Raw genomic sequence first — 21,805 nt, forward strand, 5'->3', positions numbered from 1 at the left:
TACTCTATAAGAAGCTCAAAAGCATAAAATAAAAACTTAAAACATAGAATAATGACAAGTTTGGGAATTTCTTGGAGGAAAAAATTAAATTAGAAAAAAAAATGGAAACTACCGAACAAGAGGCAATATTATTTGGCAAGTATGAAGATTTAATCAAGATGTAGCAATGGTAAATGAATTGGAGGAAGAAACAAAGTAGGAAGAGTCATGAAAAAAATAGAATTCTTGAATTTGATGGCTCAAAGAAGGGAGAAACAATATGACCTTCTTCGATAAATCAATCCCCCAACATAGGAAATAAAATAAGATATATTCTCTAAATCATATATAAGGTAGGAAACTTTAGACTCATTAGTATATCTCAAAGGATCTAACTAATTTCTTCCAAAATATTCTATCTAAGCTACTAATGGACAAATCTATGGAAATCCAACATATTCTCAAAAACATTTGGAAATGATAACACTTGAACAAAATGAAGCCTTGCTAAAAAATATCTCCATGAAGAAGTAGAATATACAGGGAAAGAAATTTCATGTTGGCTAGCCATGGGGGATGAAGTTTGGAAGTATATTGAGGAATCCTGACAATTTCAATCTATTCATAAGGCTTTTAATGTTACCTTTATAACCTTAGTTCCTAAAAAAGATAAGGTGAAATATCGAAATTCCTATAGATCTATTTCTTTATATAATGTAATTGGAAAATCATTACTAAGATCATAGCTAATAGACACAATCCATCTCTGATAATGATCATTTCCTTGGAATAGATGATATTTGTAGAGGGTGCGCAAATTATGGATGTCATAATTGCTTCTCACAGAGTGATTCATTCATTGAAAATTGCAAATCTTCTCAATACTAGTATGATGACTAAGTTGTATCTTTGTAAAGTATATGCCAAACAAAATTGGCAATTTATTTGTAGTGTTGTCCAAGGTTTTAGATTTGCAGGTGAATGGATAGAATGGATTCATAATATAATTTCCTAAACATATTTCTCAATTCCAGTCAAGGGTTCTCCATCTCCACCTTTCTCTTCCACTCGTGGGATTTGGAAAGGTGATATATTATCACGAGTTTGCTTTATCTTAGAAATGGAGTGATTGGGTCGTTTGGTCAAATCAACATTATTAGAAAGAAACATAAGAGGCCTCTAAATTTTCAAATAAGATCTCCCCCATAACCTAGCAACAATTTATGGATGAAACTATGGGAATGGGAACTCCCATGATTCATAAGGAACACGATTTAAAGCATATTTTGTAAATGTTCTCAGCTTCTTTAGATATTGGCATTAACGAAGACAAATATAAAGCCTTTTTCCTTAATACTCCAATCATAGTTTAGTGACATGTGGATGGAATATTGGGATTCAATATGTATAAACTCCCTTCAAAGTATCTGGGCATGCCCTCGTTAGATAGTTCCCTTGAATGAATCCATGGTACAAAATCACATCTAAGTTCCACAAGAAATTAGAAAGAAGGACATTTTTGAACTCTTAAGATTGTAGGATGATTGGTTTTTCTTAAAGTGGTGCTCCAAGTGATAATAGTGTATATGCATCTAGCAATGGTGGCTCCATCTTCAATTCTACATGAATTACATCGTATATATATATCTTTCCACTAGGGTGGTTCATGCATAGAAAATAAATGGAGTTTAGTAAAATGGAAAAACATTGTAGACCAAAGCTTAAGGGAGGCCTAGGATTGTGCAATTTTGTAATCATGACGATGGCATCAAGGGGGCTTCAACTTGTGGAAAATAATTTGGAAATGTAATTGTGCTCCACAAATTTCCCAGCAATATCTAATTCAACTAAATATCAAGGCCCTTAGATCATCAATTTGGTCAACGGCTAGAAAAGCCATGAGCCTAATCCAAAAGCATTGTTATTCGAAGGATAAATTTGGTGCTCTGCTTTGCTATAGGATGACCAGTGGGAACTATTATGTCTCCTAAAGATAGCCCCTGGGCCTAGGAGAGACTAGTGCGTATGACATCTTAATGAGTGTTTATAGGATTTGCTGAAGTTGTTCACTTACACTCAACATTAAACACATTTTTAAAACAAAATTGTTTCAAAATCTCTTTCAAGAGGGTAAATGAAATTTATAGCAAAGAAAATTCATAAAAGAATTACTATCCATATTTGGTGGTTGAACTTACAGAAGCATATATTTCATTCGCCATTGTGGTAAGTGAGTTACAAGAATATGAAGAAATCAAATAAAATACACAAGGCTATGTGTAGAATCTGGTGCACTGGACTTCGGTAAGAAATAGATAAATGAAACAACGAATGACATATCAGATTACATGGAGTGCATATCAATTATGTTAGATCTTACTAGTCATAGGCATCTTATATCAAAATTTTGACATAGATGAATCAATGATCTCATAAAAAATACACCCAACAGTGACTATTACATGTCATTTTAGAGTAAAACAAGGATAAATGGAATGAACACAAAAGAGAAATACATACTATAGCCTCATGTGATCCAGAATCACCAATTTTTTTTCTTAATCTCCAAACAGAGCATACATTTTCCATTCTTCATTCACAGTTTCAAAGCTCCCTTTAAAAACCAAAATTCGAAACCCATCAAAATGTATCATAAACTATTTTTATAGGGTATCAGGATGAGTACCCCTTACAAAATATTCCTTCTTGATCTTCTGAATATTATTCATAATAAAAATATGAGAACGTGCTACTTAGCAAAGTTCTACTAGCTAAACCCTAACTAACATAAGTTCATTTCTTGAAATAATATGTTTACAGAAAACATAAAATTGGAAGGTGACATGATTGACATGATCAGAAAAATATTCATTCATGGTAGGCTGCTTCTAGAGGAAGGGTTGTCAGATCAATGATCTAGAGTCATGGAGGGTTGACGAACTAGTCACATCTCTACCACAATGTTGGACTTCATATAGGAGAATGAATGAAAAGATGATAGGAAACGATAAGATTTGTCAGCTCTACATAATTTCTCCTCGAGTGAAGCAAGGTCATCACCAATCCTAATAGTGAGAAATCTCTCCTTAGGTAGTTCAAAACTATCTTTCCCTTTAAGGAGGAGGTGTTGTTGTGGGATGAATCAACTCTACTCTTAGCCTCTACAAACATTTTATTGTACTATTCCCATGGGATTAATCCTCCTACGAGGTCCCAACCATTGGGCAGCCCTGCTCAGGCCCTTCACTCGAACTCTGAAGCAAAAACAACTACATCCTTTAGCACTTTCTCCAGAAAATCTTAAGGTTTAACTGTGACATATTATTTCTAGACCATTTTGGAGACCTTAATGATTGCAATTACCCAATATACCACAGTTATGGATACTAACTCACTGAGTTGTTTTTCATTGACGTACTGGATACATATTTTAGTTGTCTCAGCATTGATTTCACCCTCATCCTTGGTAGATAAGAGGAAGAACTCATGTTCCTTTATTACATTTTTTTTCTTTTCCATAAGAGTCATATACTCTTAGTTATTATTCTTCTATGTTATCACTTCATCCCATATCAGTTTTTGTTGTAGTGTTTTCATAGCAACAGTGTATTGGAAGACACCTTCTTAAGAGTAGGTTGTTTCCTTAAAATAAAAACAAGTTTGGTTGTTGTCATTGGCCAAGAATGAAGAAACAAAGTATTGCAAATGGTGCCAACAATGCATACATAAAAATGAACTAAAACTAAGATATAAACAAGCAAACAATCCATAATGAAGCCAACCAGTCAACATAATTATTGAAAATGGATCCTTTTATTGATTGTTGGTCGTAGAAGATGAATAAAAATAATACAATACTAAACACTTGAAGAGAATTCTTTGAGAAATGGTGCTAAAACAACCTCAACAAGGACGTTCTTTTCTTCACTCTCTTTGCCAACTTCTTCTCTGTATCCAAGAAGTATCAAGGCTTTATCAATGGTGAAATCCTATCTAGATTAGAGTGATCAATTTCTAAGAAGAAATTATGCCAACACAATAGTGCTCTACTTCTTTTGCTTCAACAATGACATGAAGATCTGTCCTAATCAAAATTTGGCTAGCATAACATTGTCTCATATTTTCATTCTCCCATGGCCTATTTATATACATTTTTGAATCCATCTTCCCTCTCTTGGTTCATGAATGATAATGGCTTATAAGTAGGACACAATTTTTCTGTTGAGGACTTCATATCTTCAGTGTGACTCAAATTCAACTATCCTTAACTAAAATGTTGTCACGAAACCATCTTCCAAGTGTGGGAAGTCACCCTAAATTACTGAGTCGGCCATTCCATCAATTGAGTGGCTTCCTAAGAAAATTTTGCACATCGCTTCGCCATTGAAGAGAAAGCCATGTAGCCATCAACTTTTTAATTCCATATACTTTGGACCTTATGAGAAATTAAATTTTTTGATCTTCATAATGCCTTCAGCTGGAAAATATTGATTTGTACATTATGTTGGACGAATTTGGGTGCATTTTGGATTGTACAAATATTGTGTAATATTTACTAATGTTAAAAGTTCACCCCTGATGTGTGAGGTTATGAGAAAGCATAAAGCTAAAATACATCATCATTTCTTTCTTGACTAAGAGTTTGACCAACTTCTGGATAGAGAGAATAACGTTTTTTTGGGATGAGCAAAGAAACAATCTTAAGTGAGGATAAAACATAACCATGCTCCGAAAAAAGTGCTTATACGAGGTGAGCATGTACCATGCTCAACATGATGACCAGTGACAACTTATTACAGTCAGACAGGAAATATGCTGACATGTTGATAGCTTATGATGATAATTGTTGACACCCTCAAGGGCGCTTCTGACACATAGACGGAGCCCCCATACATCAAGGAAAAGTGAATCACTACTGGAGCGAGGTGCTTATGAATGCATGATATTCAAATTTGGGTACCTCCCACTCACCAAGATGTAAGCACTATTGAGTGAGGTGCTAAGTGGTGCATGGGTTTTCAACTAAGTGAGAGAACTCCAACAGTCATGAAGTACGATACCACCCTAACATGAGAGCTTATGTTGGTGTCGAATTTCAGGGATACTGATGACATCAATGAGAAATAATAATTCCCATTGTGTCACCTGAGGATGTCCCTAAAGGGGGGGCAGCAAACAAGGTACTGCCTTGATCCTGGAAGATGGTTGTTGAATTCGACGGGAAATAGGTATTAACAGGTGAAAATGTTGGCTTGGGAAATCAATATGTGTGGTGAAACAAATTGTAATGGGTTGAGTCAGCAAGGAATTAAATATGATGATATGAATGGATATGGCAAACTTTCTCGAGGTCGGAGCTATAATGCGAATGGTGGTAGTCAAAATGATTCTTCTAAGGATAGTGGCGCTACAGTTAGAAGGACATCTAGGGTAGGTGTAAGTATGTATTAACTTACATGAATAGGTTGAATGAATGTGGATCATGTACGAGCTCTGGTCAAGGGCGAGTAGGGATTTACATCAGTTACAAGGTTTGAAAATATGAGTGGGAACCATTTTCCTAACCAAAAAAATTGTACACTTGCCTAAAGAATGTAAAGGTGGTTTTGGATGTACATACATGAATATGGGTACTCCATGGAAACATTGACTTGCATGATGATGGAGGTAAAATGTATTTACAGAGGGTGGGGGCCCCATTGGCTGGTCTTCGTGTTGGGTTGATGAGGTGAATGAAGTGACACAAAAGAGCTTATGATGTATGGAGGATTGATAGCCCCAATGTAGCATGGAAGAGCATTTTTGTTTATCAGTCGTAAATGAGTAAAGTGGTTGGAGAGTAGGGTTGGTTAGTGGTAAGTGAGGAAAAGATGAATGAGGCTAATCTTCAAGATATGCAAGTGAGGTGGCTCCTGGGCTAGAGTATATGGTCATGGATATCAAATAAGAAGTGGGGGTCTATAACATGAGGTATTCCATGAGTGGGCAGCCTCTATCAACCTACATGGACATTTACCATTTCCAAGGGGAGGTGCTAGTAAACATGGTCGAGATGATGGACCCCATGGTGGATTTCAAATAAATTATGTTAGGATATGAAAATCTTGGTAGGAATCATATCATGCTAAGTGATGAATGATAACTCCCCTGTTGACAGCCATTAGGGTGTTGATTCTAACTAGAAGTTTTTGATGTACCTATGACTTGAACAAAAAATACACCAATTGAAAACATCTTGATAAAAACATATGTAAGCGGAAAATGGGTTAAACAAGATGAATAAAAAAAATGGAGAAGGCACACCTACAGTGATACTCTTAACATGCCGTAGGCCCAAAAAATGAGTTTAGGGTTGAAATGGAATGGAGGGTGCCATGATGAAGATGATGTGGTCCTATTACTTGTGTCTTTCACAGTTCTAGAAATGGAGGTCATGAGCTCTTGTATTGGGCTCTTTAAAAATTCCAAAAGGGCGATATATAGTTAAAAGTGGGCCCTATTCCACCTCATTTGTACTTGCTATCTTAGGAGGCTAGAGCTATTCTGGTAGTTGTTTCTTACCATTTTGGTTATCATATGGACCGGAGAACCACGTGGGGAGAGATAGGTTAGAACTCATAACATTACCTTTATCAATTTGGTAAACTAGGCTAGGTAGGCTGTACATGGGTGCCCTGTATGACCTTGTTTAAGGTGAAAAAAATCGGCCACACATGCATTTAGGTTTTATTCACATGGTAGCTACATGTTTTTCAGTGATACACATAGCTACCCCATGATTAATTAGTTGATAGATGCACTGGACATTTGACTAAAGGGTCGAAAACCGTGATGTCTTTGATTTGGTGACATCACAGCTTGCCCTCCTATTTTCACACCATTCACATGCCTGTAACAAGGATAGGAACACAACAGTACATCTACTCAGAGAGAAGATGCGAAGCCTAAAAATGGGTGGTTTGTGGCCGGGAGGATGCATGCATCATGTGTCTGTTAAGAAAATAGATGCATGTATGGAACACCTGTTATGGGAAAAAGCATGTGGTTGCTTAAAAAGTAATTTTGGCAGCCTAGGATGCTAACTTGTTGAATTTTGACATCCTTGATGGCAGGATTGGTATGTTGTGGCGAGAGCAGGATTGTGATCCCCTTGTCTAGTTGTTGCAGCAGATGCTACTATGATTAGTACATTAGCATGTTGGGGGCAAGGAAAATATTAAGGATGGAAAATTTTCTTGAAGTTTAAAAACATTGGCGAATCTCACTAATCCCTCATATTCAAACTATAAAATGTTTATTGATATATTTTTAAAATTATTCAAATTTATAATCATTTTATATAGAGTCTCTATATAATGTTGGTGAATTTTAAGGTAAAATAATTTTATATTATAAAATTTGGGCGAATTGTCTTTTATAAAAATTGGAAATTGGCGAATCTTTTTTGTGGAAAAATCATGGAAAATTAGCCCATTGGGCGAACATTAGCCCCTAAAATTTCCCATTATTGGGGGTTGTTGATGTTCCTGCATAACTCTATTTTGAGGTTGCAAGATGTGTTCGTGTGATTCCCAATTCAATGTTGGGATGTTCATCACCATATCTTTATCATTTTCTAAATTGATCTACTGATTACTATTGTGATATATGTCTATTTTGTGACTGGATTGGTGCCTCATGGAGAGGTCTTGCTGCATCCTCTATTGATTGGGCATGTGGATATTTACTGATGGGTAGAGGAAGTCAAACGCTATGGGTCCAATTCTCATGATGAGGGATGTATAGGTGCTGCCTCGATTAGAGATATTGTCAGGCTAGTAGTGCTAGTGATGATTATGCTCCTTGTAGGGTCAGCATCGCCTTACCGGGTGTCAACGCTCAATATTGCGGTGTTGTAAAGACTGTAAGCAGGCCAATTTTTCGAATGGGCCATTTTTGTATATCGGGGGATCGTATTGTTCAAATATGGCAACAAGAATATTCCAATTTAATTTGTCCTTGAATTAAATTGTGAATTAAAATCAAATTTAGTCTTAATAGCTACTTGGAAATAATTAATTAATTTATTTTAAATTGATTAGTTGGAGAAGTTCAAGTTAGAAGTCTTTCTGAAGTCATGCAAGGATTATCCCTTAAATTAAGGAGATAAGATTGAGTTATATTTGAGTTGTAATTAGTTAACTCAGTTTTCTAAGTTAAGTCCAGTTAAATTAGTTCCAAACTATTTGAGGAACTAATAGTGAGTTAATAGTCAGTTGATGCATTAACGCACTCAGCTAGTGTTGCTCCAGTTAACTGAATATTCCATCATTAGAAACTCATGCATGTCTATTCTCAAAAATACCCAGTTGACATTAATGTTCAAGGATAGTGTACTATTAGTTGCATGTGTTTTCTCATGGATAAAACTCATGCATGCAATGAAGGATTCACCCTTGAGGATTGCATAGTTTTTAAGGATTTGTTTCCACTTGGTAATAGGAAAATCATCCACAGGGGACAGTGCAAGGAAATAGGAGCTTGGAGGGCAGAGAGTAAGGCTGGAGAGAAGCCAAGATTTCCTATGAGCATCTGTGAGGATTGTACGGAGAGCTACCTAGCTGTGAGAGCTAAGGCTTTTTATAATTCCTATGATTTTCTACCATATATGATAATACAATAGTGTGGGGTTTTTATTTGAGACTTTCCCTAAGGTATTTTCATGTGTATTGTGCCGTTGATTCTTCTTCTTATGGTTATATTGTTCAACTCGATCTTTAAGCTTCCATAAATTGATAGTAGAAGTAGGTTATAGTATTCTGATTTGATTTATATTTCATTATAGGGTTAACCTATCATAGATTTTCTACATGGTATTGGAGTTGTGAATAGTATACTAAGAAGAGAATTCAATGTTTCAAGTTCGAGGTTACAAGTGCAAATCAAATTCATATCATAACTCAAGGTTGGCCAATGGCGTTCTATGGCTTGAGACTCGAGTATGCCTTGGAAGGTAGCTTGAATTTCATAGCATGGAAAGATAGAATGGAGGTTGTATTCGAAGACAATTGCTTGAAGGAATTCATTGTTCAAGAAATCCCAAAGCTAGCTTCAACTAATGCACAAGAGTTGGCTGAGTGGAGAATGTGTGTGGTGAAGGCGAGATGGATCATCCTTGAGGGAGTTCAAGACCATATTGTCTTGAGTCCCCATGGGAAGGATAATCCATTTCAATGTGGAAGACATTGAAGGACCTCTACCAGAATAGTAGCTACCAGAGGAAATTGGCACTCAAGGATATGCTTCGAAGAATCAAGATGGAGAAGGGCGATACTATTTCCACATATCTAAACAAGCTCACCACTTGCAAAGATGAGCTTGGAAGTGGGAATAACTAATGCTGATGATGATATGGTGAGCCTCGCTCTCCCTGGCCTTCCAAAGAGTTGGAATAAATACCAGGGTTATGTGAATGGAAGGGAGAAACTACTAGATTGCGAACGACTGTGGTCAAATCTTATGCAGGAGGAGATCAGGAGGAGCACACAAGATGGTTATTCATCCAAGAATAATGATGAAGAAAATCCAGCATTAGCAACTAAGGCAAGGAATGGGAAGGGGAAGGCTTCCCATTTCAAATCGAATTCTTCTCATGGAGGGAAGAAGGGTGACATGTCTAAAGTAAGATGCTTTAATTATCACAAGATGGTAAATTATGTGACTAATTTCCCATCGAAGAAGTCCAAGAACAGATCCTTGGAAGGATTGGAAGGTGAGGGATTAGCCTCTCAATTCAAAATGGACTTTACCCTCATCACATGCATGGTGTCATGAAACATGTGTTGTGTCTAGTATCTTGACAGTGGAGCCTCATTCCACATGACCAGTGATAAAAATTTATTCAGTGCCTTGGAGGAGAAAGATCTCAAGATGCGCATAGAGATGGGTGACGATGGAAGGTATAGTGTTTCAGAAGTGGGCACAGTTGCTTTTGAGAGGGAGCATGGAGCTCCTCTCACCTTGAGAGATGTGATATATGTGCCTAGATTGAGGAAGAACTTTGTATCGGTCACGATGTTGGAGGACAAAGGCTACGATGTTGTCTTCAGTAAAGGAGAGGCGTTCCTAAAACACATAGGCACAAGTCAGACCAAGAGGATAGGGATTTGAGGTGAAGAATAGCTATAAACTAGAGCTATATTTTTGTGCAGCATTGAGTACGAAAGCAGAATTGGTGCAAAGCCAAGACATTAGCAAGTTGTGGCACAAGCGGTTGGGTGATTTTCATCATGGGGCTTTGAAGATAATGCAACAGAAATCTACAAGACTTCCCAAAGGTAAACTTGAGCAAGTTGACACATGCAAAGGTTATACCTTGGGAAAGTACACCAAATCTTCCTTTCATGATTGAGATAGTTGAGTAGAGGCTATCTTAGAGCGAGTTGATACTGATTTGTGTGGACTATTCTCAATGGAATCCACAGTGAATCAAAGGTATTATCTGATTTTCATTGATGACTATTCTTGCAAATGTTGGATTTATTTCATGCAGAGGAAGGACCAAACTTTCAAAATGTTTTGTGAGTTCAAAGCTTTGGTCGAGAAAGAGTCAGGGATGAAGATCAAGTTCTTGAGAAGCGACAACAATGGAGAATATGTCTCTCAAGAGTTTAAGGAATTTTGTGCAGTGGAAGGAATTAAATGAGAGTTGACGGCACCTCATAACCCACAGTAGAATGGGGTGGTCGAGAGGAAGAACAGAACTATTGTAGGGGCAGCATGGGCAATGATGCATGGCTAAGGCCTACCACTTCACTTGTGGGTTGAGGCATGCAACACAATGGTCTATTTGCAGAATAGAAGCCCGCATTGAAGACACCAGAGGAAGCTTTCTCCGGTAAGAGACCAGATGTGGGTCACTTCAAGATCTTTGGCTCATCGGTATATTTCCATGTGACAAAGGATGCACGGAAGAAGATTCAGCTGACAACAGAGTTGGGGATATTTGTGGGGTACACTGATACACCTCACAACTATCGGTTGTACTTTCCTACTAGTCAGAGGATAGTGGTTCTCTGAGATCTCAATTTTGATGAGCAGAAGGCCATGCGAGTTTCCCTTGAGAGGGAGCTCCGACTATAGGCTATGGAGGAACTATTGGTTCCTAAGGAGGAGGAGCCTCAGACTGATTTGTAGCAGCCACATGGAGAGGTTCCAGGAGCAGAGACATCCACTCAAGAAGAGTCTTGCAGAGATGGACGAAAGCACACAATAGAAGCTGACAGATTGTTGGAGGATGTGAGAGAGAATGTGAGATCACCATCTTCCTTTGAGGAAGAAGTGCAACAGTCGATTTGGTTTGATGCTATGGTGGAGGAGTATGACTCCATAGTTCGTAACAATGTTTTGGATGTGGTTCTGAGATCAGAAAACAAGTTAGTTGTGAGTTCCTATTGGCTTTACAGGGTAAAGCAAGCTGCTGAAGGTAGTGTGGAGAAGCATAATGCAAGATTTGTTTTCCCATGGCTTTTAATAGGTAGAGGAGGATCATGTTGCTGTAGTATATTTCAACAAAGGAGCAAGATGCTGCAATTTTGACAAAGGCATTGTCAAAGTGTAAATTCGAGTTCCATAGAGACAGGATCGGGGTGGCAGATAATCCCTTTCTTGTTGAGAGGGAGTGTTGAAATATGGCAACAAGAATATTCCAATTTAATTTTTCCTTGAATTAAATTGTGAATTAAAATTGAATTTAGTCTTAAAAGCTACTTGGAAATAATTAATTAATTTACTTTGAATTAATTAGTTGGAGAAATTAAAGTTAGAAGTATTTCTGAAGTCATGCAAGAGTTATCCCTTAAATTAAGGAGATAAGATTGAGTTATATTTGAGTTTTAATTAGTTAACTCAGCTTATTGAGTTGAGTCGAGTTAAATTAGTTCCAAAAAATTTGAGGAACTAACAGTGATTTAACAGTCACTTGATGCATTAATGCACTCAACTAGTGCTACTCTAGTTAACTCAAGATTCCCTCATCAGAAACTCATGCATGTCTATTTTGACAAAGACCCAGTTGAGATTAATGTTCAAGGAAAATGTACTATTAGTTGCATGTGTTTTCTCATGGAGAAAACTCATGCATGCAGTCAAGGATTCATCCTTGAGGATTGCACAGTTTTGAAGGCTTTTTTTTCCACTTAGTAATAGGAAAATCATCCACAAGGAACAATGCAAGGAAATAGGAGCTTGGAGGGCAGAGATGAAAGCTGGAGAGAAGCCAAGATTTCTTATGAGCATCTGTGAGGATTAAACTGAGAGCTGGCTAGATGTGAGAGAGAAGGCTTTGTATAATCCCTATGTATTTCCACCATGTATGATAATACAATAGTGTGGGGTTTTTATCTGAGACTTTCCCCAAAGTATTTTCTTGTGTATTGTTCCATTGATTCTTCTTCTTCTGGTTATATTGTTCAACTCGATCTTTAAGCTTCCGAAAATTTATAGTAGAAGTAAGTTATAGTATTGTTCTTTGATTTATATTGCATTATTAGGTTAACCTATCATAGATTTTCTTCAGGTATCCTAGTTGATAGAGGTATGGCAAGGTGGGGCATGGAGCTTTTGCTACACTAGTATTTTATGTAGAATTATGTATGTTGTGGGGAAAAGTATCCGATGCGGATGACACTAACCCTTCTAAAGGTGACAGTCTTTAGCAACAACTGAATGATAAAGTTTTCATGTTCCACTTTATGAAAGTACAGAGAGAATAGTAAGAAGGTCAACCAACCTGGTGTCTTGCGCTTAGTCGATCCTTGTCCTTCTCTCTTTGTATCCTGCTCCCAGCTCTTTGCTCTCCTAGCCGATCCAGCTACATACAGATCCTGCACAAAACAAGAGAGCAAACTACAAGATACATGTACTCATAACTGAAGCATGGATTAGGGTGCATCAAATATACATGTAAACACAAAGCATCTATGTAAAACAAGTATATAGGAGAACATGCAAACTTTATTGATAGAAAGTAACAGGGTTCCAGAGGATGTTACAACCAATGATGTTGGATCCAATCCAGCAGCACTTCCTCGGCAGCAAGAACTCTCCTCTTCACCTCTAGTAAAACAATCACCCAATAATCCTGGCGGTATACCAACAGCACCTCCTTGCTTATACTAAATTCCAGCCTCCCTAGACCTCATAGAAGAGCTCTATATATAGGAGAGAAGAAGAAAGGATGAGTCAGCTTGAGACTGACATGAAGCTGCCTTGTGTCCTCTTCCTCTTCAGTTAATCTTCAGTTCTTGAGTCCACTTGGAGATCCTTGCTTACACATGGTGATCAAGTACCTCTTACTCATCACAAGGCGAATCTGATGAACCAAGTGTCAGTTTGGAAGCTTCCTGGGCAGTTGACACCTTGCAGGATGACTGTGCCACTTGGCCAATCTCGCCCAGCGCAGGTAGCCTTCATTGTTTTTGACTTCCAGCGCAGGTACAGAGTGGGACAGTTGCAATACAGCGCAGATGCTCAGTTAAGCAGCTGACATGATCCAAAATAAGCCTGTTTTGAAGTGTTTTCAGGTGGAGAACTGATTGGAAGTGCTGTTGTTTGATGACCTTGTTCTTTTAGGGGTAAGAACAACATATTTAGGGACTGAGGATCCCTGTAATTATTGACATTCCATGCTCCTTGACGCGAGGCACAAAAATGTCTATAACAATGTATGAGAAGGTCATGACGCATTGGCCTTTTATAGTGGTGCCATCACTCCCTGTAAGAGACCCGCGAAGGATACGGTGGGTACTAGTAATGGCATGGCTTGGTCGTGGTGCTACGGGTCATTATTAGAATGACCAGGTGGAGGGTGGGTTTAGGTCCAACCCTTAGATGATTCTTGACTACTCATATTGTAGTATGGAATTTACAGGTGACCCAAGCTTGAGGGTTCCTCCTGGTGATGCTTGGGGGCCACCAGGTATGTGATTTGTGATTTCTACATTTTTTTTCTTTTTCACATGTATATTTATGATGCATATTTTTGTAAGATGATGATACAATGTATGTTTTCTTACAGATGTGGGGCCTCATGGAAAACTATTGGCCTACCTAGTAGGTGATGATCTTGGACGCATGGGTGTGGTCGATGCACATGTTCTATCGCAATGACGAAGTGAAGTTAGGGAGTAGGCAAGAACCGAGAAGTCAGGGTAGCATTGCAAGCTCAGGATCGGTGGTCCCATTCGAGAGGGGACCAACTCCTCCTCTTCTGAGGAGATGACGAGACTGGGGAAGAGTTTCGAGGTGACTGATCCATGATTAATAGATTTAGAGGTGTATCTGAGGGATTATGCAGATGCCTGGGATCGAGAAGACAACCTGACACATGGGATGCCTAAGTAGGGGTGGGCTGGACTCAAAGAGGTGGTGATGGAGATGGTGATGGTGCATGACAGGGCAAGATGACAAACTCTTTGGCGCCTCGCGATGGAAGTGGCTATGACGTGTCCCATTCTAGCTTCAAATGAGGTAGTGCGTTGTTAGGCGGGAGGTGCAGGGACACAACCCTAGATAGTGCTTTATGTATGTAGCAATGAAAACATGCATTACGAGGATGGTCCCCCATTTTGATGACCTATTTTTCCTGGCCTTGAGCGAACAGATGTATATATATTTTTTGTGCTCATATACATATTTTTTGATAAATATATATACAAGATGTGAATTTTCCAACTATGATGATGTGTCTTGATGATATTCTTCTATACATCTTATTTCTTTCTACATTTATGTGATGGATATTCTATTAATGCTTCATGTTTCTTGATGCCAATATATATGTGATAAATGATAGTCTAGGATTTGATTATCTATGTGGTCAACTATATGATTTCGATTTCTTGGTATATATGTAAATGTCACATGATGAAAACTATGGGATAACCTTTGTGCATGAAGATATTTCCTAAAGAGGAATGGATACTGAACCTTGAAGATTCGATTCAACTGCGATACAACAAGTTTAGAATCAAGAAATACATGTAGGTGATCATTGATACCTATATGGGAGGCGTCGGCCAAGAGGCCTATGACGACATCGCACACAGCTTGATTGCTAGTTTCTGCCCTTATACATAGTCCATTGGTGAGACATGTTGTATGGTCAGGAGAGTATATGGCCTAGGATGTTGTATCGAGGTTTTGTGACCATCGAGAAGCACCATTAACTAGCCCATGGTAATAGGTTGGCAGATGATCCATCTATGACACACGATGAAAGAAAGGCTTCATAATGCATCCATGATGAACTGGTCATCATAAAAATAAGTCATGCTACATAAAAGGAACATTTAGGGCTACTTGCAATATTATGGATAAAACTTTTTGAGATAGAGACGATTGATAGGATCTTTGAGGCAAGTTCCATTAGTCTCTACTAAGATGTATGCCACCTTGAGGAGGCAATGTTTGACAATTTAATGACCCTTCCATAATGTCTCAAATTTCCTAGGTCGCAATGCTTCTTTGGCAACATCATAATGAAGGACTAACTCCCCCTCAGTAAAGGACTAGGGGATGACATTGTAGTCAAAAGTGGATTTCATCCACTTTTTATTTGCTTCATTATCTTGGAAAGATTCTTGCTGACTTTCATCAACTTGTTCCAGCTTGACCAACCTTTTTTCTAAAGGTGAAGTGTCGGTGAAAATTTAGATGGCTCAGTGCAAGGTAGGGATCTCACACACAATGGGGAGGACTACTTTGACCCCATAGACTAATTGGAAGGGTGAGAGACCTGTAAGTGCTTTGGCTACCATGCGGTAAGCCCACAAGGCTAAAAAAAACATATGGTGCAAGTTTATTTTGTGTTTTTTCACCATATGTTGCAACATCATCTTGAGGACTTTGTTGACAACCTCTACTTGACCATTGGATTAAGGGTAGTATGGGGAAGAAAAATCGTGAGAGAAACCAAGGTGTTGGGATAACTCCTAAAATATTTCATTTTCAAAACATTTGTGGCGATCGGATACCGAATCCTTGGGAACATCGAATGACATTATGATATGGTTAAATAAAAATTGTGTAGTGGTTTTTTTCATGTTATTGTATGTGGGCATGGCCTCTGTCCATTTGTTGAAATAGTCGATGACAACCCAAATGTACTTATGGTTTCCTAATGATGGGGTTTTGTAGGTCATCGAGTCAATGCCCCATTTACAGATGGGGTCGGCAAAAATGACCGGGTATAGGGGAGCTGGAGGAGCTCGCACCTTAGGAATGTACCATTGGAACCACTCACATCTATTGAGTGCTTGAATACATTCATGGAGAAGTTTGGGAAAGAAATGAATGGAATGGAGGACATTTTCAATGGTGCCCTCTCTTGAGAGGTGGCTACTATAAGCCCCACTATGGAAATCATTTAGGACATGCTTAGCTTGTTCATGACTAATGTGTCAATGGAGTATGGTGTCTCCACCTCGTCGATAGAGGACATCCCCTAATAGGAAGTAATGAGGTGCCTAGTGGCGTATGCACCTCTAGTCATTGTGAGTAAGTTGAGGTTTGAACTACTAATTTTGTAAAAGGAGAAGGATGTCATTGTACCAGGGGTCATCCATTGATACTAAGAACAAATGGTCATCGAGGAATGCATAATTAATGGGGGGTCCTTGGGGCTATGTTGGGAGATCAATGATGAACTTGTCGAGGATAAGGGCTTTCTTGATCTTGGGGAAAGCAAACTGAAGATCGAATTAATGCAAAATAAGGACCTGTCGAGAGTGTTTGTGGCTCATCATACGTTGACTGAAAAAGTATCACATAGGGTTGATATTTTATATTATGGTAGTGGTCTATAAGATTATATAATGTCAAAGATTTTGTGCCTAGCAGATGAGGCCTAAGGCTATCTTCTTGGCTACCTCATACTTCAATGTAGGCCCAAAGGGGATCATGCTGATGTAGTATATTACATGCTCACTATTATCAGGTCCTTCTTGGACTCGCACCCCAGCGATGGGTATGACAAATGATGAGAGGTAAAGTCTATACTCCTTGTTATGGTTAGGAGGGATAATAAAAAGTTCCTAAGATAAGGCATCTTTTAGGGCTTCAATTGAGTCTTTTGCCTCCTAGTCCTAATTCAAAGGGATATCCTAACAAATTAGGTGCAAGAAGCTATGTGCACAGGTGATGTAGTCGGCAACAAGGTGGTGTAGGAAGTTGGCCTTACCCTACATGCTTTGGAGCTTCTTTAAAGTTTTTGGAGGTGAAATTTCCATGATGGCTTGGACTTTGAGAGGGTTGACTCTAATACCTTTCTAGGAAACAATGAGTCCTAGTAGTCATCCTACATTAACATAGAAGCCATAGTTGAGAGGGTTCATGTGTAGGTTATATTGTCGACATCACTAAAATATCAGGCACAGGTCCTCCAAATGGTCATCGCTCCTTTTGGATCGTATAGTAAGGTCATCCAAATAGACGAGAATGAGATGAGCCATATCATGGAAGCCATAATTCATGGCTCACTAGAAGGTGCCCCCCACATTTTTGAGGCCAAAGTGCATCACTCAATATGAAAATGTACCCCACATGGTTGTGAATGTCATTTTATACTGATCATGTGGTGAACCTAAATCTGATTATACCCAGAGAAGCCATCCATGAAGGATAGGACCCCATGTCCTACACAAGCATCAATAACTTAGTCGATGAATGGTGTAGGGTATTTTTCCTTGCGACAAGCTTTTTTGAGATCCCAAAAATCAATAAAGACTCGTATGGTGCCCTATTTTCTCATGACAGGTAGAGGGTTATAAACCCAAGATGTGTAAGTTACATGATATATGAAGCCATGTTTATGGAGTTTCTCAATTTCTTAATTGATTGATTCTATCTTAGAGGGGTGTCATTGATGTTTTTTCTTTACAAGGTGGGCATAAGGCTAGGTGTCAATCTGATGTTCCATAATGGTGGGACTGATGCCTGGAATTTCAGAGTAATCCCATGAAAAGATATCCCTATATTCTTAGAAGAGGGTAGTGGATAAGGGAACCTCATTTCAAGAGCAAGTTTCCCACAGTGATATCTCTTCAACTATGCCGAGTTTGTTTGAGATATTCACCTTAATGGTATGTGAAATATTTTCCATGGTCCCTTCCTCAAATGCATCTGTTGTTGGGATGGGATTCTACCTATCTTGGAGGTAGGAAATATTTTGATTCTATGATGCAAATATCAAGGTTATGTGCATCATAGGTACACATGCTTTTTCAGGAAGAAAGTATGAGCGATCTTGCATGGCGTCCCATGGAAATTTGGTTTCCGTCATGGCTTCTAGAATATCATAGTCAAACTGAATAAGTTTATCTAGCGTTGAATTGGTTTGCAAAGGGCATCAAGTTTGTTTTTTAGGCCTAGTTGTGCTAGTCAACAAGAAACAATAAGATTCGGTGGTTGATGCCTTAGAACCTAGAAAAGTGGACACTATGTAGATAGGATGTGGCTACACCATCGGTGAAGGTACCACTAGTGTGATGGCTTTAATAGTCTCGACACCAAAAAATGATGACTAGAGAAGACAAATCATGGTTCCTACAGAAAAGGAAATAAATCGTATGTGATGTTGCATGTCGTCGGTATTAGGTGATGGTAGAATTTCTGTAATGGTGGGTTGGTAATGAGTGCACTACAAGAAAAGAGGACATTGATGAGGGGAAAAAATATCACCATAAGCTCATTGGTGATGGTCAAAAGAGCATTCATCACCAAAAACTGAATGTCACCAAAGGTGGCATCGCCAAAAGTATAGGTATTGTAGTGACATACAAAGTCTGTCACCAATAATGATTTATAATGACGGATAGCAATTGTCACTATTTCATATGAGAAATGGTGATGGACCATAGCCTCCGTCACCAAAAATTTAACGTCCCCAAAGGTGGTGTTTCCAAAAGTATAGGTGTTGTACTAACATTCAAAGTTCATCACCAATAATTATTTATAATGATGGATAGCGACCGTCACCATTTCGTGTGAGCAATGGTGACAGACCATAGCCTCGGTCACCAAAGGTGGCATCACCAAAAGTTTACGTGTTATGGCGAAATTGAAGGTCTGTCACGAATATTGATTATAATGATGGATAGTGACCATCACCATTTCATATGAACAACAATGATTTATTGTGATGGATCTTTAATGACCGTCACTATTGGTGCATATATATTTTGACGTTCATTAACCATCGCCAAAAGCTGCATTGCTAGAAGTATAGGAATTATGGTGACATTCAAGGTTCGTCACAAATAATCACTATAATGATGGACAAGGAGTGTCACCATTTCATATCAAAAACAATGATTTATGGTTATGAACCTTTGAGGGTTGTCACTATTGATGTGTATACATGATGGCATTCGTTGACCATCATGATTTCATATTTTTGGTGAGGGTCAAAAAATGTCACCAAAGCTCATTGGTGATGGTCAAAAGAGCCTCTGTCACCAAAAATTGATTGTTGCCATTCCATATGGATGTCAGGGCATGATGGAATCAAACCACCAACCTCCTGCTTGTAAAGCAACTGTTCTTCCATTGAGCTAGCACCCTTTAAAGAATTATAGTTTTAAAAATTAGACCTTGAAACTTCATAAATTGTAAATTATACAACTTTCAATAAATTAAAGTATCGGCAATATTTTACTAAACAAGTAAAGAAACATCGAAGCTCCAGGTCACTACCTAATTGTTATTAAGGTTATGAAAAATGGGTGGAGGGGAAAGTAGTTTTGTATAAGAGAATCAATATGTTCAGTTGAATACTCAGTTAGAAGTGAAACTATGAAGACATTTATAACATATAAATGACCTATAACTACTAAATGCACCAAATATTGCAAAGGAAATGTCATAAGTGGATAGCATATGGAAGAAGAGGAGGTAGGGACTTGAAACCCTTTTACATCTTGGCATGCCTTGGAAATTGGCACATCTTATCTTGTTTGACATCTCTTTGTACCATCTAACACATGTTAGCATGCCCTAGAATTCCCTAACACACCTTGGCAATCATGACCTCACAACTAGCATTACATTTTTCCATGACTTGGGAACCTTACATTCACTAGAACACCTTGTCTCTCCCTAGCTTTCATGCCCTCTGTTATCCTCCATAATGTCCTATGCTGATGAGGAGATCGATGGAGGTAACCACAAACAAAGATTTTTTTTTGGTAGCTAGCCCTACCAAACCAGAGAGGGCTTTCTCTATGAAATCAAAACTAAGAGATGATTGGAATGTAAAGGATTTTAGGCTAGATAGCTAGGCTCAGGTGAGTTTTTGGAAAATTTAGGGACTTGGAACTCTATCCACCCGTGTCTTATCTGGTAGGGACTTTCTCAAGGAGGAAGGGACTTGGAACTCTGTAGGATAAAGCACCTAACATGCATGGCAAAAGCTCCCTATAATAGAGTACCTCCTACCTAGAAGAGTGTCCCCTACTGAAAATATAAAACTCTTATCTACTATGCACTTTTCTTAAAGATAAATCTGTGCATAAAATAGTACTAAGAAAAACACCTAAATTAAGAAAAGTGAGCATCTAATTCAAACTATAAAAGTATACTAAATATGGCTATATATCAGTTTGGGAAACACTAGACAAGAATTCTTGCATACAACAACCATAATATTCCTAAAATCGATGCAATTCTTTCATCTTTGTTATATCCTCACAACAAAACTGGAATCTATAGCATGTACCCCAAGGCTGTATGCATCTGCTGAAGGTGTAGATTGAAAGGATATGCTGAGATGAAGTACTATTGAAGGATAAACACCTTCAAAACAACAGGTAAAGTCTATTGTGAAATCAACCCATTTGCACACAGACCAAGGCTGCTACTGGGTGCACTTCTCCACTGAATGGAAACTACAATGTATTGTAGTGTTGCTAAAGAAAAAACACCTTTAGTGCAATATGGATAAAACTCTAACAGATACTGTCACTGTGGCCTCAGTTGTAGATGACCTCATCAATATAGGTAATAACTTCGATAATTTAAAAACCAAAAGGTGAGATGCACAGATCATTTGAAATGACATATTTGGGCATACTTTATTACTGTTTGGGAGTGTTAGTATAGAAAATTCAAGGTAGCATGTTGTGTCTTTATGTCACACACCAAAGATGTGAAGAAATACATAAAATATTAAATAGCATGGTATAAGTCGATTGCATTTTCTTTTGAAATGCGAATGGAATTCTCCTCGTGCGGGTTCTAATCTAGTGGGTATAACCCTAAATAAGAAATTGATAGTTGTGGGGTTGGAATTGTCAACCAATTAATGAAAAGTCCTAAATTTGATAACTAGAAAGAAGCAGAGCGAGTCTTCAGGTTTATGGAAGGGAATACCCTATTCGCAGGAAGATAACTTGAAACCAGTCGGGCATATTATTTCTCATCTTCTTATATGTGTGTGCTTTTAAAAGATAACCACATCCAAAGACTCAACAACAACTCTGCTAAATTTTATAGATGTGAAGCACTTCTTAGAAAACCCATCGCTTAATGAGAATTGTGTGAGGAATATGTCGAAGGTTTCAATATTGCACTCATTCACAAAGAGGAAGTCGGGGTATCCAACATATTTCAAACAAACCGACTCCAACCATAATGTGAAAGGAAAGTTAACTGTGAAACCTCTTTCCCACTTTCTAGTATTGTTTCCTCTTGAATTCCAAAAGGTTTCTGGCTACTTAGATCCACAAAATTTGTGCCTGGTAAACTTTGCATGATACAATTGTGACGTGCAAGCTTGACACATGCTCTAGTT

This window comes from Pinus tabuliformis, chromosome 3_2 (genome assembly GCF_031772625.1).
Source record: "Pinus tabuliformis cultivar Carrire ecotype Pingquan chromosome 3_2, CPIR1, whole genome shotgun sequence".
NCBI classification, from domain to species: domain Eukaryota; kingdom Viridiplantae; phylum Streptophyta; class Pinopsida; order Pinales; family Pinaceae; genus Pinus; species Pinus tabuliformis.